Here is a 24,035-nt window from a genome sequence, read left to right as displayed (position 1 = left end):
TGTTGGGGATCATATTGAGACTTGGGCCTTATTTTAAGGATAAAGGGTCTTTTGGTGATAATTTCCTTATGCTGTGCTGCTGTTTATTTTGTTTGTTTTCAAAGGGAGAAACCTATTACATCTTCCTGGTAAGAGGACTCTATATTCATACCTGTCTGTTTAACTTACCCTGACTGGATACCATCCTTGGTGTAGGAATGCAACAGCAAACAGACAAGTCCATAAGGGGCTAATGCTTTGGTTTTGGAGGGAGTGCGAGGGGGTAGAGGTTAAGCAAACCAGTGTGAGAAAGCTCAGAGTTATAAAGAATAGTGTGATGAGATATAGGAGCACGTATCCCATTGACCCAGCAGATATTTGGAGTCTGGGAAGCCGACCTGGTTGAAGTGTGGTAGGAAAGATGGGCATGCTTGAGTGGAGAGGGCAGAGGGAGCGAGAGGGGGGCGAGGCCACGTAGACCATGGAAGGATTTCGGATGGGAGGGCAGTGAGGGGTTTAGGCAGGAAAGGTGGCAGGGTCCAGCTGGTGTTTGAGGACACTGGAGCACTGAGATCAGGCTTCCAAAACAAACAGTTTCTTTGTGGAAAACGTCAAACCTCCACAAAAGTAGAGGGTCTAGTTTAATGAACACTGAGTTACCCATCACCCAGCTTTCCACAGTTATCACCCATGGCCCGTCCCTGTGTCACGTATGAGTCCCTACCTACTTCTCTCTCCCCCTGCCCTCATTAGTTTGAAGTAAATATTTTTCTAAAAGGCCTATTTTTAAAATAAAATAACAATAATAACCACAACACAATTATTATATGAAAAATATTGATATTAACTGTTTAATGTAATCAAATATCCAGACTGTTCACATTTTCCCTGGTCTCCGTTTTTCACCATTCAAATCAGGGTCCCTTAAAATGCACATGTTATGTTTCAATAATCTCCCTTAAGTCTCTTTTACTCTCATGTTCCCCTCCCTCTCTTTTCATTCTATGCATTTTACTTGAAGAAACCTGATCATTTGTCTTATCATTTATCTTACTTTAAGGTAGAGAAAGGGACAGAAGCGCACTCCGGGAGTGTTGACGTTAGGGAGGGGTGCAGGCTGGCTGTTGTGAGCACATTTAGGAGAGGTGGCATCTTACCCAGGGGGTTTCTGAATCACCGTCTCAGAGCTGCTGGTTTCACCATCCAATTCCATGTGATGCAGGGTCAGAGACTCTTGCTGTCTGTCCATCCATCTTTAGGGAGTTGGGTCGTAGAGGAGCTCAGGTTCTTTGTTTGGCATGAATGCCTTATCCTCACTCCTCAGTGTAATACACCCTTGCTAACTCCTAGGATGCTTTTCTGTAAGAAATTTCCAAATCCTAGCACAACCTAATGTCTCACTGGGCAGCTCTGGTCACCTAAGGGGCAGCTCAGCCTCATGTTGTTGAGAAGCCACCAACAAATAGGAGGGTCCAGCCCTTTTCACGTCCCGAGAGCAGATTGCTTCCTGCCTTGGCTTTGTGCTCAGCCTGGTGACGTTTGTCTCCTCTTCTGCAGAGCTAACGCTGCTTCCCTTTAGTTGGCCACAGGAGGGTTGGAAAGCATACAGTTAGAGCTACTTCAGTTAAAAGCAGAGAAACTGAACCCTGTGTAAGTGGAAAGGCGTGAAGGCAAATACTGTTAAATGCCACAAGGAAGGCAGAGTCCAAGATGGCATCATCTCAGCCAGCCATGTGTGTCACTGTGCTTCAAACCAGATGTGCAGCCTGGCGTGGGGGGAAGGTTTTTGCATTGCCTCAACCCATCTTCATGTTGCCGTTGTTCTATTTACCTGGGACACTGGGCCCATTATTTACCCCATTACTCTTCTCTAGGATGGAGCCGGGGCTTGGGGGTGACGGGTGTGAGTTGTTTAGTTGCAATTCTGACCTTGCAGGATAACTAGGAGAGTTAAACCAAATGATATATGCTGAGCAACTGGAATAATGCTGGCTCCTAGGAACGTGGTCATCAAATGGGAGCTAGGGTGGAGTTGGGGGTGGGGAGACCAAAAACAAGTTTGTGAAGGAAACTTTTGAGATTTGTGCTGGACCTTTAGATTAGATTAGATTAGATTTGAATGTGAGGAGGTTAGTAGAAAGGGCATTTTGGGTGGAGCCCAAGAGCAGGAGCAAAGAGGAGGAAAGAGAGGTCAGAGTCTATAAAGAAATATCGGTCACAGGAAAAGAGTAAATGTAGGGTAGATGTCTTGGATGCTTTATGAGCCTGCATTCAGACTCCACTTAAGACATGTGTTTACCTGTAGCTGGCAGGCACCCAAGTTGTCACTGCTTTGTGTTCCCACAGTAATGAGACCTTTCCTCTGCTCTGGTGCTCATTTTTTTCTAAACACATTTTGGTGTTTGTGGGAGGGATCTGTCGACGGAAATAATCCATAACCAATCTATAAATGAAAATTTGGGTGAGTTTATTCTGAGCTGAAATCTGAGGACCATGGCCCAGGGCCTTTCTTCCAAAGGAAGAAAGGGCACCAAAGAAGTGGGGTGCACAGAGTGGTTATATACCCCCAAACAGGGTGTTTCACATATGATTGAAATGTCCCTCCCACAATAGTCACAAGATTGCCCCGTCAGCACAGTGCTTGATGGACACAGCAGGTAGTGGGTCTGCTATCTTGGTGGGCGTAGCAGGAGGCAAGTCTATTGTCTCAAGCTGGGCGTCACAGGTGAGTGCAGCAATCACTTTCTAGCCTAAGGAAAGATGCATAATCCTTAAGGAGGGAAGTTGCACCTTTATCTCAAGGGCCTTTGTTCTTGCCTTGGGGAATATCTAAAGCAGATATACAATGCATGCTCAACAGCCATGGTCAGGCCCTTTTGGAAAGATAAGGTCAGGCTGAATTAGGTTTACACCAAATGGCTTCCTCATATTCTACAATATATCCTATTGCTTGCCATTTTTATTTATCAGATCTGGACTTTATATTCCAGGAAGTAGAAAGAAAGGTGCAATCATGGAACCCCTGAATCTTAGAGATTTTCTAAGCATAGCGAAGTGTGACAAGTTCTCTACCTCTCATTGTACACTTTATAATCACAACTTTTTCCAGCTTTTCTTTGTGAAGCAATTTCAATCGTGTACAAAGTAGGCAATAGCATGAGCTTCCGTGACTCCAGAATCCAGCTTCAACCATTATCACATCAGCTTACAGCCAATTATATTTCATCTATGCTCTTATCCATAATTTTATCCATAAATATGTCAGGCGATATCTAACATAACTACATTATCGTTATCACATTCTGGCAATAATGCCTTAATATATCCAGGCAAAGATCAAGTTTCTGGTTTTCTCAAATAAAATAAAGGATGCTTTTCTTCCAAGTTTTCCAAAAAAGAAATCAGGTTATTTGTCCCGTAGAGTTTCCCACAGTCTAAATTGCTGTAACCATCTCCTTAGTAGGTTAGCAGTTTGGTCTGTCCTCTGTTTTCTGTAAATTGGCAGCTGGATCTAGAGATTTGATCAGATTCAGGTGTCATAAGTAGTGATTTGTCTTTCCATCAGGAAGCATAGTAAAATGGATTGTTTGGTTTTAGGTATTTTTGTTTCGTGAGGTTAGCTCGCATTCATTAATTCATTGAGAGCTGTAAAATGAAAAATGGTGATATGTTAATTCCATCATTTTTCTTTATTACAAGACTTTATTGGAAGACTTCTCTAAATGGAAATGTGCTTATCTTCTGATTGATTATCTAGTTTGGCAACAGTTTTAAGACTGGAATTCATTCTCTGGGCATGGGAGGAATAGACGCAGCTTTCTAGAGCATGCTAACACGTTAAACATCTGAGGAAGATCCTCAGACACTATATTGAAAACCAGCGGTGCTTTTCAGAAATATTGAGTTGTTCCAAGACCTCCCCACTGGGACCAAGACCACCTTGATAAATGCCCAGCTTGCAGGTCTCCAGATTGAAACTGGACTAAACTGACTTCACAGATCCGGTAGGAACTCAGAAAAATGTTCCATGAAAAGCAGTGCAATTTTTAATTGCTGGTAACATCCTATGCCGTTGTTTCTCTAGGTTTCAGTGGACCGGGTTTTAAAGATTCTGAAAGAAAATGGCAATAAAGCCAAAAGTTTACTCCTCAGTACCATACCCCAGATAGGGTCCATGGAATGGTCAGAGACTCTTCGTACTCTGAAGGTGAGTATCCTCAGCCATCTGCAAGCAGACGCTTCCATAGGCCCTCAGCTGCCTTTTCCTCTTATTTGCACTTCAAGCTTGGTCCCTCTACTCATGTATTTTATACTAGCCTAGAGGTTTTCTGCAAATTTTCATGCCATTTACTACCATACTAACTGTTTGTGAAACTGAGTAGTCATATATTCTGGTTAGTAATGCAAGACCATTGGAAGGTGAGGTGGGGAGCGTTTTCTTATCTAGTCTGCCAGGTTGTTGGCACTGTCCCGTTCTGCAGTGTGTCTCTAAGTCTTCCGAAGATTCATAGTGCCTGCTCTGCCCGAACCTTACATTGCTGACAAAGCTGTTTTCTCTTTGGCAGATCCATGCAAAGTGTCGGCAGCCTTTAAAGCTGAGACACTGACATAGCAATACCAAAATGGTGCTGGGGACTGTCTGCTTACAGTTAATGTTGCATCACGTGAAGACAGTAATTCATGGTGAACATCAGATGGGCTGCATGTTGGTAGCTTTTCAGCTCCAGTGTAGTCGTGTGCTGCATAATGACATTTTGATCAACAATGGACTGCATATGTGACCGCGGTCCCATAAGATTAGTACCGTATAGCCTGGGTGTGTGGTAGGCTGTACTATCTAGGTTTGTGTAAGTGCACTGTAGGTTGTTCACACAACAACAAAATCACTAACAGCACAGTTCTCAGAACATAGCCCTGCTGTTAAGCGAAGCATAACTGTGTTCATTCCCAGAATATAATTTAAACTGACTACCAAGCTCAGAGATACGTGATTTTCATTTGGACATTTATTGGACATATATAACTCTCTTGATCAAGCACATTAGATAAGGAGTTGCCTCACATTGGTCAGATATCACGTTGACCTGGTATCCAGAGAGGGTAGCCTGCATATCCTGAGGTCTCCTAGAACACGCCTGTGCTCTTGGGTCTCATGGCAGTAGTTGAGAGGGGACTTGAAAGGTTGATGTAAGCCCTTCCTACACTGCTGAATTACCACTGAGGAGCCCCGCACTGAGAGTGACAGTTTTAGTGTGATGACATGATATGGTAGTAAATGATTGACAGCTGATGGGCGTGGAGGAGCCATGATTTATAGTGTTTCCTGATTTATGTGGTGTAAATTCTCCAGCACAGCTGATTTCAAACTATCAGCATGAAACCCCTGATAAGCTGGGAAGTGATGCACACAGTCACTTCTTGCAAGCTGGTACAGGCAGGCTCACGTGCACCAGTGTAACTAGGGTGCCTCTCAGCCTTTAGGACTGCAAAGTCAGGGATACTGGAATTTGTAATCTGTCTTCCCTAGTAGACTTAAAGTCTGTGAGGAGCAGGAAACACGTGTTTTGGTTTCAACCTGTATACCTAGGAGATAAATGTTCATTAATGAATAAATGACAGCCCGTTTCTCCCATGAAGTGTGCCATCATAACTGAAGTACAGGAAGCCCTTATAATTATGAAGAAAAGTGAAACAGAAAATAAATTCTAAGAATTGGAGAATGTCAGTTTAAACTAGAAACAGTTACATTCAGATGCATGCAATGCCATAGAGCAGCCTGGCTTTAGTTTGTCTAAATAAGCATGCTATTGATTGGTGGGAAATGTGACACATACTTTGTGCTGCTGAGGCTAATGTTACCTGCAAGGTATGGTGGGATTTTTTTCTTTCTTTAAGTTTCCCAACTGACCCCATTTTGACTTTAGTTTCTTGAGCTCGAAGATAATTTCTCAAGCAATAAATTTATTACTTCAGCTTCATTTTTAAGTAAAAATGCTTGGAAGGTAGAAATGAGTGTTGTCTTTTCCTTCTAGGAAGCTTCTGAAAGTGTATGTAAACTTGTGTGGTTTTGGATGTCTGCGTTTTTAGAAAGTGTTAGTATCTGTAGCTTTCATCAGATTCTCCAAGTGGGATGTATGACCTAAAAAGAGAAAATGAAGAATTGCTGCTCTAGACACAGTTGAGAATCGTGGCCTCCATTCTACAGCGTGAAGGAACCCCCAATCCCCTTATTCTGGGGTCGTGTTTCCAGTCCTTCCAGCACTGAAATGTATATCATTCATTCACTCACGAATTCATTCCAGAAACACTTAGTAAGCACCCACTGTAAGTCCAGCTGTGGTTTGCAAAGACACATGAGACTTGCAGTGATGAAGAAGACCCTATTCTCTTTGGAGATGCTCACAACTAAAATTTCAATGGACTTTTTTTCAGCAGGATAAGGTGAAAGTTGGGGGTTGCATAAACGATAATCCAGGCCGAGGGTTGGCGTATAAAATGTGTCCTGGTGGATGTGAAAGGGGATGGAGATAAGTGAGAATCAGAACAGTCCTCTAGATAAGTGTGATGGACGTCACTTTACAGGAAAGGAGAGTGAGGGACCAAGAGTTCGGAGCGATGCCAGAAGTCCCACATCTGGTTAGTGATTTTCAAACTTTGGTGAATATTCTGGAGAGTGTGTTAAAAGTGTATGTCCCCTGAGACCTCACTCCATAAAATAAAAATCTGGTTTTTAACAAGCACTCCAGGTGATTATCATGCTCACACATCTGTAAACCCACTGCCTGTGATAAGTGCTTGGCTGATTGTAATCTGTGCCTGCTTTCTTCCTTTCAGGATATGGCCCAGTTTTCTGTCTTATTACCAAAACATTAAAATAGCATGGCTGCCCAGAAGAGAAGACGACTTTCTAATTGTACACACTTGGGCAATTCCTGCCTAACTTTGAAAAACGTGCAGCTTTCATGTCCTTGCGTGCTAAGGAAGAACATATAAGACAAGACATTGCATGAGTCAGAGATGCCTATCGGACGTGGACTGCTTCAAAAAACAAAGAACGCAAATGACCAGCAAATGATTGGGAAAGTCGTATACTTTAGAAAAAAGACAAGAAGATATCATTCACCCTTCCCCATTAAATTTATAACAATAAACGGTGGGAGTTGACATCCAGTTTCCTATGTTGGCAAGGAATAAGAAGAAATGGGACTCTTAGGCCATTTATTGATGTGAATGTAAATTGGTACAATCTTTTTGGAGGGCACTTTGGTAAAATGTATCAAAAGACTTTAAAAAATACACCCTTTGTGCTGGTTACTCCTAGGAATTTATCTTTAAAAAATTATTGGAGATGCATACAAAGAATTAGGTATAAAGAAGGATCTCCAATATAGTGTTAGTTATAATAGCAAAGATTCAAAACAATCTGAATATCCAACAATTGGAGGTAAATTATAATTTAGCTCTAATTAGATTGTGAAGCAGCCAACTGACGAGAATGTTTTCACATAATCTTTAATGTCCTAAGAAATGGCAACTCTCTAATATGAAATGAGAAAAGGATATGTAAGTGTTTTACAGTACTGCTTTTGTTTTAAAATTCTACTTAAATGTACAAAACGCCTAGAAAGAGATAGATATAGAATCTTTTGTTACTGTGTTTGGGGGAGGGACACTGGGAGGGAAAATTTCAATTTTCTTTATATTTTTCTATCTCTTCACATTTTTCTACAATGAGTATAATCAAATAAAAATAAAGTTGTTTTGAAACTAAAAATAGACTTAAGATCCAGTTCTTGAAAACACGCTGTTTCTGGTAATGAAGCCAAATTTAAGATGTTGTAACTAAAAGGAGTTATGGTTGAGTTTCATCTTTATTTTGTTAAAAAATAAGATCATTAATGCCTATAAAGTCAGAAGTATATTTCAATTTGCAACAACTTGAGAGAAGCTGTGTGTTTTATACTGAGTCTTAAAGGTAAACTATTTAAAAATCTACACATTATAGTGTACCAGATATTTTTAAAATTAATATTTGACTTTCTGGGAGGTGACCTCAGCATCATGGTGGAGTGAGTTGTTCCCTTTGTCTCTCCCCTGTAAGTTACAACTAAATGGACGTTGATTAACCAGCTGAGGATTCCCTGCACAGCACAATAGGACGTCTGAGAGATCCACACAGCTGTGCATCTGAAGGTGGGGGGACTAGATCCCCGGGAGGCAGTGGAACTAGGTGGGCACACCTCTCTCCCTCCCCAGTGGCAGTGAGCCGAGTGGCAGATCCACACACAGTGGCTGGGGTGTCTTTAACAGGAGGTAGGGGCAGCCCAGACCATGTGGACGCTTTTAGTGTTCTAGCCTGGCCTGTGGGAGCACCAGTTGTGCCATGGCAGCCCCGCCAGTGGGAATGCTCTACATCAAGTGGTGGCAGCTCAGCTCATGTGCAGGTGCCCACAAATTGAGTGCAGCTCAGGTGAGAAGGCACCCCACCAACTCAGAAGGCACCCTGCCTGCGAAGCATAGCAGCCCATAGGACCCACTAAGTGGCAACTCAGCCACCACATATGCACCCCTCTTAGCTAGCACAGCGGCTCAGCCTGTCCACTGCTGAGCTCAGCAGCACCACCTGTGCCACTTCCAGCAGACAGGGCAGGATCAGAAAACAGCTCTTGCTCCCCTGCAGTGGTAGCACATAGACTCTGTCATCTGATACTACCACAGATGCGCCAGCAAAGGATCAATTCATCAAACACCATGAGGAACTACAGTAACACTTCAGAGCAGAAGGAAAATGACAAGTCTCCAGAAACCAATCCTGAACTCACAGAAATTTACAATTGAAATGACAGAGGATTCAAAATAATTGTCATAAACTCAATGAGTTACAAGAAAACTTGGAAAGACAGTTCAGTGAGCTCAGGAATAAAATTTATGAGCAGAAGGAATACTTCACCAAAGAGACTGAAACTCTAAAGAAACCAAACAAATTCTAGATGTGTAGAACACAATGAGATAAATCATCTAGAAACCATAAAAAACAGAGCTGATGTTACAGAAGACAGAATTAGTGAATTAGAGGGGAGAAATAACAGAGGAGAGAGAACTAAGATTGAAAAGAAATGAAGAAATTCTTAAAGAAATAATCTGACTCAAGAAAAGCAGTATAAGGATTGGAGGGAGAAGGGAGAGGAAAAGGAGCAGAGGGCTTCTTCAAAGTAATAACAGATGAGAACTTCCTATACCTGCAGAAATAACTGTACTTACAAATACATGAAGACAATAGAACTCCTAATTAGATCAATGTTAATAGACATTCTTCAAGGCATATAATACTAAAACTGGCAAAAGTCAATGACAAAGAAGAAATATTACTGGTAGCAAGACAGAAGAAAATAACCTACAAAGGAACCCCTAACAGGCTTTCAGTGGGTTTCTCAGCAGAAACCTTATGGGCTAGGAGAGAGTGGAATGATATATTCAAAATTCTGAAAGATGGAAGCTTTCAGCCGAGAATACTCTATCCAGTGAATGCATTCCTTCAGATATGATGGAGAAATAAAAGCTTTCTCAGATAAAGCTGAGGGAGGTCATTGCCACTGGACCTCCCTTACAAGAAATGATGAATGAAGCCCTCCCACCTGTAACAAAAAGGTACAGGTTTACAAAGCTATGAAAAGGAGATAAGAAGAAAAAAAATCAGAAAATTGCAGCTCTCTATCATAACAGTTTAGCCAACAATTATAGAAGATAAAGGGAAGGAAAGCATAAAAAATAATTATAAACAGTTTAGTCACAGACTCACAGCACAAAAAACAGTAATTTGTGACACCAATAACTCAAGGAGGAGGAAAGGAATAGAACCTGCTTAGGCTAGTGGAGATAAGGGGCTATCAGAAAATCAGCTATCTCATCTATGAGATCTTTTAGACAAACCTCATAGTAACCACTAAACAGAAAATCAAAGCAGAACCACAAATCATAAAGAAAAAACCATCAATGAAAACCACTAAACTGAAATGGCAGTCAGAAATACAAGGGAAAAAAACCATGGAAATATAGAACACCTGGAAAAAAAGAGACAAAATGGCAGTGTTAAGCCCTCATATATCAAATCACTCTAAATGTAAATGGATTGAATTCACCAATCAAAAGACACAGAGTGGCTGGGTGGATTAAAAAACAAGACCCAACAATATGCTACCTCCAGGACAACATGATTCTATATATAGAAAATCCTAAAGAATCCACCACAAAGCTATTAGAAATCATCAACAACTACAGCAAAGTTGTAGGGTAGAAAATCTACCTACAAAAATCAGTTAAATTTCTAAACACTAGTAGCGAACTAGCAGAAAGAGAAGTCAAGAATATAATCCCATTTACAATCGCAACAAAAAGAATGAAATACCTAGGAATAAATTTAACCAAGGGGCTGAAAGACATACATTGAAAACTGTAGGATGTTATTGAAAAAAATGAAAGAAGATGAAGAAATGGAGAGAGATTCCATGTTCATGGATTAGAAGAATAAACATAGTTAAAATGTCCATGTTAGCTAAAACAATCTAGAGATTCAATGCAGTCCCAATCAGAATAGCATTGACATTCTTCAGGAGAATAGAATGAAGAATCCTAAAGTTCATATGGAACAAAAGACCACGAATAGCCAAAGCAATCCTCAGAAAAAAGAACAAAGCTGGAGGCATCACAATCCCTGACTTCAAAATATACTACAAATCTATAGTAATCAAAACAGCATGAAACTAGCACAAAAAACAGACACACAGACCAATGGAATAGAATTGAAACCCCAGAACTAAATCCATTATCTATGGACAGCTAATCTTCAACAAAGGAGCCAAGAACTTACAATGGAGAAAGGAAAGTCTCTTCAATAAATGGTGTTGGGAAAACTGGACAGCCACATACAAAAGAATGAAAGGAGACCATTATCTTATCCCATACACAAAAATTAATTCAAAATGGATTAAAGACTTGGATGTAAGGCCTGAAACCATAAAACTCCCAGAAGAAAATATAGGCAGTACACTCTCTGATACTGGTCTTAGCAGCATCTTTTTGAATACCATGTCTACCCAAGCAAGGGACACAAAAGAAAAAAATAAATAAATGGGACTACATCGAACTAAAAATCTTCTGCAAGGCAAAGGAAATCATAAACAAAACAAAAAGACAACCCACCAACTGGGAGAAAATATTTGCAAATCATATATCCAATAAGGTGTTAATTTCCAAAGTATATAAAGAACTCATGCAACTCAATAACATGAAAACAAACAACCTAATCAAAAAATGGGCAGATGAACAGACATATACCCAGAGAAGCTATACAGATGACCAACAGGCAAATGAAAAGACGTTTGATGTCACTAATTATTAGGGAAATGCAAATCTAAACTACAATGAGATATCAGCTTACACATGCTAGAATAGCTATAATTAAAAAGACAAAAAATAAGAAATGTTGGAGAGTGTGTGGAGAAAAGGGAACCCTCATACACTGCTGGTGGGAATGCAAACTGTCACAGCTACTGTGGGAAAGAGTATGGAGATTTCTCAAAAAATTAAAAATAGAAATACCATACAATCCGGCTATCCCACTACTGTGTATTTATCCAAAGAACATGAAATCAATAATACAAAGAGATTTATGCCCTCCTATGTTCATTGCAGCATTATTCACAATAGCTAAGTCATGGAAGCAACCCAAGTGCCCACTGACTGATGAGTGTATTAAGTGGTATATGTTATAATCCAATGTTACTGTAATAAAGTAAAACAAAACAAAACAAAAAAAAATGTGGTGTATATATATATATATATATATATACACACACACAATGGAATACTACTCATCCATAAAAAAGGAAGGGAGTTGGGAGGTGGGTGAAAGGGGTAAAGGGGCAAATATATATGGTGATGGATAAAAATTAGACTATTGGTGGTGAGCACAATGCAGTCTATACAGAAACTGATAAATAATAATGTACACCTGAAATGACACAATGTTATAAACCCTTATGACCTCAATTAAAAAAATTTAAAAAATTAACTTCTCAAGTGCTTCCCAAGTACATATGAATATAGCCATCTCCAGGTTAAAGTGGCTTCCATTATCACATACATCTTGATGCCCTCAAATCTACTTCTTTTTCGCAAATGGTTTTCCTGAGCTCTAGTTCTGTACATCCGATTGTCTGTTAATATCTCTGACTAGATGCCCAGCAGACACCTCAGACTTGAAAGGTAAATGCATTATTCTCCAGCCACATCACCCCATCCTTAGACCACTTTTTCCTGTGCTCCCTATCTTGATGAATGGCTCCACCACTTACCCAGTTGTCTGAGACAGCAACCTGGCCATTACCCTCTGCTCCTCCTCTCTCAACCCGCACAGTCAATTTGTTCTCAGGTCTTGTCAAATCTACCCCTTAGATATCTCCTAATTCCATCTCCCCACTCTTGGCTTCCTCGTATCACTACCTTAGTTCAGACTCCTATCTTCCCCTGCCTGAATTATTCACCAACTCTCTAACTGGTCTTCTTGTCTCCAGTATTAGCCACTCTATAACCAACCAGACCTCCATATGCTCTCAGATTCATCCTTCTACGTCACAAATATCACAGTGATGTTTGTCTGCTTAAAAATGATTCCATTAATGTTAGTATAGAATCTTAACTTGGTAGCTTTGCACATGAGGCTCTTCATCATAACACTGTCTTTATATTCAGCCTCATCTCTCATCGCCTCTTCTGCCAGACTCTAATCCAGGCATAATTAGTTACTGTAAACCTGAGCCAACCTAGCCCTTTTCCTCCTTGCAGAATACTGTCTCCAGCCAGCTTTGCCTGGCTCCCTCCTTCTGATCCATTGGAGACTGCATTCCCCCTAGAAAGCCTTCCCTCACCCCTCCATTCTGTGCTCCCTAGTACTCTGCAGCCATCCATTTGTTTATTTACTCATCAAATATTTATCCAGCAGTATGGCCCAGACAATGTGGATCTACTGTGAACAAGACAGTCAAGGTCCCTGCAGCCCAGAGGGCATATTTGTACCTAGTTACTTATTCTTTGTCTCTCTCTAGACTGAGGTCTTTGAAGGCCAAATTAATGTGTCTTACTCACCTTGGTATCCCCAGCACTTAGCACCATCACAGGGCGGGCTGCAGTGGCTTAGGTCACTTCAGGGGAGCCTCTGGCTGATAGTAGCAATGCCCAGGCGGGGAGGCTATGCCTGCCAGGGTGGTCGAGGGGTGGTGGCAAGCTCAACCAGAGCTGCGGGGGCCTGGGGCTCAGGCAGAGCCCTACACTGGCCCAATGCCCTGGCTATGGCAGCAGCTGTCATAGTCCACGACGTGTCCATAGCAGTGAGCTCTGCCTTCTGTAGGGCCTCTGCCTCAAGCCCATCACAAGGATACCATCAGCCCGGCCCTCCCACAGCTGAAGTAGCCAGGAAGTCCATCTCCAACTGGGAAGCGATGGAAAGGCTGAAGGGCACGGTGCACGATCACCAGTTCTCCCCAGGTTTCCAAGAGCACCATGGACTTCATCTGCTTTTAGGGCAAAGTAAAGAACAAGAGTCTGGTCAAGTCTTTCCTGACCTTCCTCCACGGCAAGACCGTCCAGCTCAGTAGTTTCTCTGACATCCTCAAGTTGTCGGGCTGCCAAATCCAAAAATCGATCTCCCCACCCGCCACAATAAGAAGGATGTGAAGGAAACGCTGCCGGGAGAGAGGCCAGGACACGATCACCTGGAGGGGCTGCCCTGCACATGGGTCCCTTGAAGGAGTCGGGCTCAGAGAAGCCCAGCGAGGAGGTTCTAGTCAAGGTGTTTGAGAAGTTTAAGGAGATACAGAATGTGGACATCCCCATGCTGGACCCCTGTTGGGAGGAGATGAGAAGCCAGAACTTCCACACATTAAGTTTGGGGGACACTTGACCCTGAAGGCATATGTCCAGAACCATAGGTACATGTGCTTTATCCAAGTCATGAGCACCTTGCGTGGGATGAAGCTCAGGTACAAAGGCGAGGACAGCAAGGCCATGGCCTCCAGCTTCAAGGTTTCTTTTGACTCTACTGCACTCCTGAGTGATATCTCAATGAAGAGACCACTGCAAAGAGAAGAAAAAAGCTCCAGAGAAACAGGCAGAGGAGAGGCAGAGAGCAGAGGAAGGGAAACAGAAAATGCTAGAAGAGTAGGAGAGAGAAAAGAAAACAAAGAGAGGAAGATTCGCAGAAGGGAGCAAAACAGAGGGACTGTGCATTCTGTTGGAATCAGAAAAAGCTCAAGGAGTTACAATCAGAGGAGCGAGAAACCTAAAAGAAAATAAATAGAACTGCAAGAGCGGAAGCTGCTGCTGGCTCAGAGGATCCTGCAGCACATCAGCTGTTTGCCGAGCTGCTGGGCAGAGCCGAGGACCTGCCCTGGGAGTATGGCTGGTCTTGACACTCAGCAGGAAGCCACCTCTTCCTGCTCTGGGCTTCGACCTGTGCATTTCTCTGAAAATTGGGGCCAGTGTCAAGGGCCCCCCTTTCCTCAACTTGTTGAAACCATAATAGAAAGAAATGTCTTATACTGAGAAAAAAAAAAATATATATATATATATATATATAAATATTTAAAACTTGGAGAGAGTGCATAATAACAATTTTTTTATGGTTTTGGCATGACTCTCAGTCACATAAACATCAAATTACTTTTGGCTAGAAAGTGCTTACACTAGTGGACAGTCTAAAGTAACCTGCGAGTGGTCATGCGCTGTTCACACCAGTCCTTGAGTTTCTTTCATGTATCTCAGGGCATGGTGGATCAGCACTATCCAGCAGAAATACAATGCAAGCTGTACATATAATTTTATATGTTTTAGTAATCAAATTAAAAAATAGAAATAAACAGGTCAAATTAATCTTAATAATATATTTAACTAATATATACAAAATGTTATCATTTGAACATATAATCCATATAAAAATTATTGAGATATAGATTCTTTTTTTGGTACTGTCTTTGAAATCCGATGTTTATTTTACATTTACAGCACAACTCAAGTTGGAGCAGCCCCATTTCAGGTGCTCAGGAGCCACGTGTGGCTGGTGGCTGCTGTACTGGCCAGCACGTCTCTAAGGCAGAACAGTGGTTTCAGGCGGTACTTTTGCAGGAGGCCATTTTCCTCAGATGAAATCTTAGGCTGAATCCTATTCTGTAAATGGATCAGGGCAGAGCTGCTCAGACTGGAGCAGAGGAGGGGTCTTGGAGCCCCATCGGATGCCCCCACTCTGCCCCTCCCACCACTTCCAAGCAAAACCCCAGCGCACAGCGGTTCCCACTCTTTGCCCATCTGCTATTGACTCTCACCTTTGAAAGAATTGGCCTTCCAAACAAACTGCGTTTAAGTAGTCATCAGTTTGTGTTCTCTTGTTTTCATTCCAGAGGTGCGTATAGTTGCTGCTCACAACTTCTCATCAGAATAAAATAAATGAGAGACTACAATGAATTGGGGGTGGGGTAGGAGAGTGGTGGAAAGTTTGTGTTGTCATTGGCCTATCGTGGTAGTAAATATTGACTTTCTATCAGGTTTTTTTAAAAAATGAAGGTATCTCTCATACCACCATCTTTAGTTGTGTAGGGCCTTTATTCCAATTAGGATTGGCAGATAAAATACTGTATTTTAATTCACTACATATGAAAACTCTAGTCCCAATCCCCTGCTGCAGTGCAGTGGGCTAGTGGGGGAGAGGGGCCCTTGGTTTCTAATCAACACCAGCTAACCGTCATTAGGTAAGTTAATGTCTCTTAACCTCAGTCAAAAGAGAACATCACTAGCTTTTGAAGATTTTTGTGGGAATTGCAGAAATATTTAGTGAGGTTGTGAGCACAGTTTGAAAAACTATAAATCCTTTAATTGGGTTTTGGATTTCCGGGGAGGATTAAACATCATGATTTCAAGCATTCTCAGCCTCAAAAGTTCAAAAGTACATCCAGACAGTGGGATACTATTCAGCACTAAAGAGATACGAGGTACGGAGCCCTAAAAAGCATGGAGGAAACCTAAATGCGTATTACTAAGTGACAGAAGCCAATTTGAATAGGCTACTGTATGATTCCAACTATATGACATTCTGGAAGAGGGAAGACTATGGAAGCAATAAAAGAGTAGTGGTTGCCAGGAGTAGAGGGTGGGGAGAGAGGAATAGGCAGAGCACAGAAGATTTTTAGGGCAGTGAAAATATTCTGCCTCATACCCTAAAGATGGATATACGTCATTATGCATTGTCCCAACCCATAGAATGTACGACACAGAGAATGAACCCTAAGGTAAACAGTGGCCTTTGCATGATTATGATTTGTCAACGTAGGTTCATCCTTGCTAAAAATGTGCTATTCTGACGAGTGATGATGATAATGGGAGAGGCTATGCTTGTGTCAGGGCAGAGGGCATATAAGAAATCTCTGTAACTGCCTCTCCATTTTGTTATAAACTTAAAACTGCTCTAAAAAAATTGTCTTACAAAAAATAATCAACACAGTCTCCCTGAGATTGTATTTCGGGGATGATTGGGCATACTCGGGTGACTTGAACCCCCAACATGCCTGGTTGAAGCTTTCTATACTCGACACTCCTTGCTTCTGCTGTCCTTTCTTCACCTACCACACCTGTCCTTTGCTGGTTAGTGAATCTTTGTGCTGTCTTCTGGTTTTGCAATATGTAGATTACAAAATTGGGGACAGGTTTTCTCTTGGGTGAAAAAAAAAGGATAAATCCCTTCCTTCTTAAAATATTAGCTGTCATGCTAATAAATGAGGATGCATGAAAGAAACAGGAGAAATTTAGCAAGTATTACTAATTAAACAAAATAACTACACTAATTAAGCAAGTGCCTGGTGTTCAGCTGCAACATAGTAGCTAAAATGCAGTTGGTGAGGGGCTCTGACCGGAAATTGAACCCAGATCACAGGCATGAGAGACACTCCAACTACCAGACCACCAGGACAGGTCCTCCTGGCTAGTGAGGTCCCCAGGGGAGGCAGGTCACATGCTGGCAGGATCTGGATGGCTCCTGGCTCAGCTTTGAGCAGACTCTGACCTCGGGACCCTGCAGAAGGGGCTGGTGACACACACCCAGGCGCCAAGAGACCTGCAGGACCTGTGCCCAAGTGAGGTACGCTCTGGGGATGGGGCCTCCCAGTCCTGAACTGTCCCTGTGTGGTGGCCCGTTTGGTGCCCAACACCTGCACCCACAGCAGCAAGTCCCAGGCACTAGAAAATTCAGCTGGGGCGGCAGTGGGGCCTCGCGCTTTGCCCTTTGGTGCTATCTCCTCAGGCGCTGGGCGGCACATGCCCCTGGCTCCCCTTCTCTGTGACTTGTTCTGAGGGGATGTCACAGGTATCAGGCTGAACAGGGCAGTGCGGCTTGGCCTCGAGAGGAGTCAGAAGCTAAGGGGATGCGCTCCAGTTTCAGACTCCATTCTTGGGGATCATTTGGCACCCAACTAGCTCTAAATAGGCAATTTCCTTTCTAAATTTCTTCCCCTTCCCCGTCGCTGTCCCCCACCTGGCCCTTGCCCAGTAGCTTTCCCTGCCAGTGATGCTGCCCTGCATGGCTAGGCCCACCCTGCTGCTCCAGCACCCACCCTCCACCCTGGTGACAGGCAGTTCCACCTGCATCCTGTGCCTTTACCAGTTGGCTTTTACTTTGCACCCAAGAGGCAGTATCTGATCCAGCAGGCCATGTGCTCCCCTCTGGGGAGCCTCCCCTTGGTGAGCTGGAGGGACTCTCCAAAGAAGCCCATACTCTCCTCATGGAATTCCACGATGTTTGGACACTCCAGAGGCATAAGGATCCCTCCTCCAGGGCAAATTTACTCTCCTGCATTCTCCACCTGAGCAGATAGTCAAGGCTATGAAGCTGGCACCACACAGTCTGAAGGGACGATCCAAGAAGAGACTGCAAAAGGGATGGCAAAGAGGAGGAGGATCCTGTAGAAACCAATGGACGGGATCAGAACAGGGGCCCCTACAGCAGTGGGGATGTACCATGGCCATCTAGACCCCTGGAGACCAAGGGAGTCCTCACTTCCCTCAAGTGCAGTCCTGGGACCTCCGAACCTCCATCCCAAGCACCCAGAAGACAGCTTGGTGAGATGGCCCAGATATCTCCAGTGAGCTCCTCCTGGGAAAGCCGTATCATCATCACCTCACACAGCCCTCCCAGGGATGTCCTGCCTCCTTGGAAGCCTGATCCAGATGCAACAGCATCTGACCCAACCCCATGCCAATGAAGTCAACAAAGGAAGTGCTGGGTGAAGACATTGGCCCAGCTCTCCAGGCTCACTGATGTCCAGGAAGGAGATGCAGGGGAAAAAGCCTTCAGACATCCCATCAAGGAGCTCTTCTCCACCAGTATCTCCAAGCAGTAGGCCTTGCAGACAGAGAATTGCCATGCCGCTTGTGCTGCCCCTGCCGCTACCGCTGCCAATAAGACAGCTGTGGGGCCAGGTGAGCTGCCCCCACCTCCTAAGCTTTGCATACCTGTTGCCAAAACCCTGGGCACTTGGAGAAGAACAGTGGGCGTCAGCAGAACAAGATCTTGGAGGATCAAACGGGGGTCACGACAGACTGTAGTGCTGCTCCGCCTGCCCCTCCCTTCTCCCCAATTGCCTCAGAGACTGCAGACTCCTTGCCCAAGGCCACCCACACTGTACAGGCCTGCTACTGCCATCAACGCGGCCGGCCTATCTGCCAGATGCCTAATCCTGTCTGTCCCTCCACCTTCCCTGATCCCAAATATTGATCAGGAAACAAGATACACAGTCCTGAACTCTCCTCCTCTTGCTGTCCCTGCTGATTCTCTTCTTCCTTTTAATGCCAGTCCCATTTTGGGAATTCCACTTCATGAGAATGGAACCCCTTTTCATTCAATCATAGCTCCCACGTCTCCTTTTTTGACCTCCTCACACCTCCCAGCCCTCAACCTTCTCCTTCCAGCTCCCCTCCTGCCAAAAAGAATCCCCAAACCCATGTGTGTAGATTCTCCCCATATTTTCTCTTACACACCCTGCTTCCAGTCCCTTCCACCAATACTCCTGTTTTCACCAGCCAGCCCACCCCTTCGGTGGCTGTCCCCTCCACCATCACAGCCATGGCACTGCAGGTTTGACTTCCCAACCTACTTTAGATCCTGGTGTCATTGACATGGGCACGACTCCCCCTTCCCAGGCTGTCACTTTCAGGTCTCCTGCAGGCTCTGCAAACGTCAAGCCTGCCCTTGACACTGATGCTATGGATGCCACGCCTCCTCCCCAGGCAGTCATCTTCCAGTCTCCCCCTATCTCCAGGGAGGACCACTTCCCATTTTACAAGGTGCCCCCTGGCTCTGAGAATGTGCCACCCAGAGGCAGCGTTGCCTCGGCCACTGTCTCCAGCCATTTACCTACAGTCAGTCAGCAGACGGGCCTCAATTTCCAACCTTCTCTTTGACCCAGGAATCACTTCTCGGCCCAAATTTGAGTCCTGTGATGGGCAGCAGCCCAACAACTCTTTCCTGGTGGGAGAACTAGTAGCCCCGGCACAAGCTTGGGCCTAACCTCTCCTGCAGCCCAGCCACCCACGGGCGGCATAAGGCCATCTGGTTTTGCAGGTCTGACATTGCCAGCTTCCACATCTGACACCACTGTCAACACCTTAAATCCAAGAACCTGGGGCCCACGTGTCCAGAACACAGGAGGGGACAACACCATTCCCATGACTGGAGGACCTGATATTCCCACTTTGCATCAGTAGCTGGGGCTCACCTGGCCAAACCACAGGTGGTGCAGTCAAGGAAAACAACCTGTGATGGGATGGCATCTATGTCACCACCAGCCATCAGAATGCTTGCACTGTTCCTACTATGACTGGATGCACTTATGGTCCCCTCACAGAGAACACCTGCAGCCCCCTGGGCAAAGTGCAGGTGGGGTCATGGGGACAGCACCAGATGTTTATATAGAGAAACCTCTACTCTCAGTCAAATCACCTGCTCCCCACCCCCGACCCAAGCTCTGGGCCAGTTTGCTCTAGGCTGGGAACTGACAGGATGCCCACTGCTCTTTAGAGGGGCTTCCTCTGCCCCTACCCATTTCCTCAATGGGCTCTTATCTTTCCATATTACATGCGTGTTTTTATATATATAAAACCTTGCTCTTGTTTATCTGCCTCTGCTCATGTGGCTTTCCTCTTTGCTCAGCTGTAAAGGAAGAATGGACACATACGAGTGGTGATGTGTTGAGCCAAAACTAACTATGCAAAATGCTCTGTGTCCGGGTAACTGGGATGTGGAAGCCGCCACACTTTATGACTGCATGTGCTGACTCCTGGAATCTGGGTTTTGAGTGTGAGGTGACGCTCCAGGAGGAAGGAAGATCCAGAGGAGGGAGCGATGGGTCACTCACCCTGGCATCCTCTCTCCATGCTGCTCTCTTCTGTCCCCCACTCTGACTCACTGGAGGCTAGATAATCCTTGATGTGTGACAGGAAACTACACTTTATGATTTTAGTTTTGAAAAAGGTTTCAATGTCTTTTTTGTGCATCTTTTTATTTAATTTACACTTCGGTCAGTCATCCTCACACATTCCCACTTCACCCGGGGAGGATGGATTTGCACCCAGGTTCTTGCATCTGGAGGAACAAAGGAAGAAAAAGCTCATGCCTGCTCTGCAATTATTGAAAGTTTAAGTTTACTTAGAATTTCTCATGCTGCTTAAAAATATCAGAAAAGATCTTCTTTAATAACCAGCCTGGCTCTAACCTAAACTACTAAAATATCAGATCACATGAGTTACAACGGCGCCTTGTTCTAGCTGAACCTAGAGTTCCACTGGGCCTCCACTAGACCTAAGAAATGCATAATTCCTGACGTCGTGGAGGCTACATTCTAGTTGGAGGGGAGAAAAGAAATAACAAACATATGTACATTGTCTGGTAGGTTAGCCAGTAATAAATGCTATGGACAATAAAGTGGCATATGGAGGAGTGAGATTGTGGGCAGAGAGAGGCAGGGCTGTCAAGATAAGCAGTGGACAGGATAAGCCTCACTGGGAAGGTGGGACTGAAACAGTCTAGAGGGAGGCCAGAGAGTCAGATGTCTGAGGGGAAGGCATTCCATGTCATGGGAAGGCAGAAGGCTGACCAAGCTGGAAAATAGACCTCACCAGGCACTGCATCAGCCTGGATCTTGCCCTTCCAAGGCTCTAGAAATGTGGGAAATCTGTTGTTTAAGCTGCCCAGGCTATGATAGTTTTTTACAGCAGAATTAACAGACTAATTCTGAATTGGTCTGAATTATGAGCAGACTAATTCAGATAGGTAGGGAGAGAAGGAGATAGATGATAGATAGATGATAGATAGATAGATAGATAGATAGATAGATAGATAGATAGATAGATGATAGAGGATAGATACGTAGAGGATGGACGGAGACAGAGTGCATCCATATGAGTTCCTTCAGCAGTAATGCTTTGATTGCCTTCACTAGGCAATTCAAATAGGAGATTCTCATTTTAAAGGGAGCATAAAAGTGCTCACTTCTATGAAGCAAAAATATGGAAAAATATGATAACTGAGTCTAAAAATGCAACAGTGATGAGACGAGCCCTGTGGGAACAAAGCGCGCCATCAGAGAGGCTGCCGGACTCCTCCAGGCCCTGCTGCCTGGTCACGCACTCTGAGTTGTGTATCACAGGCCAGAGATCAAAGCTCCTGCTCTCTGGCTTCAGAGAATCGCCTGCCTCTGTCGTCAGAACCGCCTCTCAGAAGCAGGGCTGAAATCCGGTTTTGTTCTAATCATTCTGCACCCTCTCTCCGCCATGCCTGCAATATTACCAGGGACAAATTTTGAAAATTCATGCTTCTTAATTTTTTTTTTAAGACCTTCAAGCTAAAAATAATGATCCTGATAAGGCAAACGTTTAACAACTGTGTGAGGGATGTAAGAATGATTTTAAATTCCATGTTTTGATGCACTTACACAATTGAAGCTATTTCTAAATAAATAGAATATTTTAATTTTTTATGAAAATAATACATGAACATGATAGCGACCAGAATACTATGGAAATTCGAGTCTTCTCACCCCTGTTCCCCTCTCCAGAGGCAGCTTTTTGCTACTTTGATGTTACCCCACAATCCTAAACATTATGCTGATCTAGTTGCATCAGGTCACGTCCATTTTAGACAAGATTTTTAGCCCCTAACATGAGGGGGCAGGATAGACTCCCACTCCCACCACTTCTCCTCTCTCTTCGTTTCCAAAACGTCATGTTCATTTCATTAATTTGCTGCTTCTCTCTGGCAACTTCATGTAATCTTGTTCACTTTATCGATGAGGGAAGTTGGCAGCACAGGGGCTAAAAGCACTGGTTCTGGAGATCAACCACCTGGCTTGGAATCCTTCTTCTTCAACTTTTATTAGCTCTGTATCCCTGAGTAATTACATAACCTTCCTGTGCCTCTGTTTCCTCATCTGTAAACCAGAGAAAAAGCCAACCCTGGGGGTTTAGTGGTTAAAATCCGGCGCTCTCACCATCACAGCTCTGGTTCCTTTCCTGGTCAAGGAACCACACCATCTGTCTGTTGGTTGTCATACTGTGGTGGCTGCGTGTTGCTGTGATGCTGAAAGCTATTCCGCCGGTATTTCAAACACCAGCAGGGTCACCCATGGTGGACAGGTTTCAGGGGAGTCTTCAGAGGACCTGGGCACCCACTTCTGCAAAACTTGGCCATGAAAACCCTATGGACAGCAGCAGAGCATCATCCGATACAGCGCTAGGAGTCGGAAGTGACTCCATGGCACTAACAACAACAAATTAGGCTTTTCCAAGTAAGGGATACCAAAAGATGCTGTTTCTTCTGTTTTTCTCCTTTTTAGCTTTCTACCTCCAAGGACTAAGCTAGTCATATCAATTATGAATTTTCTGTCCTGAAAATCAATCCAATTGTCTTTCAGCCCCATCATCCCTGAGGGCCATCAATTAGGCCCTTAGTCTTTCTCATCTGTGCCTTTCCTACTTCTTCCTGCATTATTGCTGAACTCTAGTCTCTTTTGCTCCCAATTTATCCTCTACCCTGCTAGCAAAAGTCATTTCGAAAGTCCATCAGATCATCACATTCCAGGCTCCCCATCACCTACATTGATTATGACATTCAAAACTTTGCACATATAGCCGTTGCTTCTGTTTCCAATCTCATTACCATGAGTTCCTGGCCCCTCCTCATTTTCCCGCTTCCCCATTGATACTCCAATAGGGCTGAGTGGCTACTAAGTTCTCCAGGATGACATCCTCTTATCTTACGTCCTTGGCTGCACATTGTTCACTCTCTTTGGAATAGTCTTCCCCCACGTTGACCAAGTGGAAATTTCTGACCATCCTTTAAAATCATGTTCCCTTATAACCTCTCCTGGGAGGTCTTCCCTGACCTTCTTGGAGAAGGTTAATCACTTTCTTACCTCTCTGCTACCTAGATGCTCTGCAGATACAGTTTTTCAGATCACGTTGTGATGAAATTATTTGACTATATATCTATATCCACTGAAACACTTGTACTCCTTGAGGAAGCTACCAGTTCCCTTCCAGAACCTAGCACTGCACCCTGTACTTGGTAACCAATCAAGAAATATTGGTGGGGGGCCGGTCCCGTGGCCAAGTGGTTAAGTTCATGCTCCACTTCAGCAGCCTAGGGTTTCGCCAGTTCAGATCCTGGGAGCAGACATGGCACCGCTCATCAGGCCATGCTGAGGCGGCATCCCACATGCCACAACTAGAAGGACCCACAACTAAAATATACAACTGTGTACTGGGGGGATTTGGGGAGAGAAAGCAGGAAAAAAAGGGAAGATTGGCAACAGTTGTTAGCTCAGGTGTCAATCTTTAAAAAAAAAAAGAAAGAAATATTGGTGGAATTAAATTTTAAGAAGACAGGACTCACATATATGAGGCAATTAAACAGTGATAGAGACCACAGTTTGTATTATGCAGTCCATTCCTTCTTGGTCCTGAGT

The 24,035-nt window shown here is 43.9% G+C and overlaps 2 pseudogenes across 1 annotated transcript in view; both read left to right on the top strand.

Annotated features, from left to right (window-relative positions):
* LOC100065278 (methylthioadenosine phosphorylase pseudogene) overlaps positions 1–6,852 on the top strand; it is a 29,851-nt pseudogene extending 22,999 nt beyond the window's left edge. Inside the window, exons 7-8 of the transcript NR_036563.1 lie at positions 4,064–4,186; positions 6,814–6,852. The product of NR_036563.1 is annotated as a methylthioadenosine phosphorylase pseudogene (transcript). The remainder of the gene's footprint in view (positions 1–4,063; positions 4,187–6,813) is intronic.
* Positions 6,853–13,325: 6,473 nt separating this feature from the next.
* On the top strand, positions 13,326–14,444 carry LOC100065249 (A-kinase anchor protein 17A pseudogene; annotated as a pseudogene).
* The last annotated feature ends 9,591 nt before the right edge of the window (positions 14,445–24,035 follow it).

This window comes from Equus caballus, chromosome 23, assembly GCF_041296265.1.
Source record: "Equus caballus isolate H_3958 breed thoroughbred chromosome 23, TB-T2T, whole genome shotgun sequence".
In the NCBI taxonomy this organism is placed as follows: Eukaryota; Metazoa; Chordata; class Mammalia; order Perissodactyla; family Equidae; genus Equus; species Equus caballus.
The sequence above is the reverse complement of the archived record's forward strand: the minus strand, read 5'-3'. Positions and strand labels throughout refer to the sequence as shown.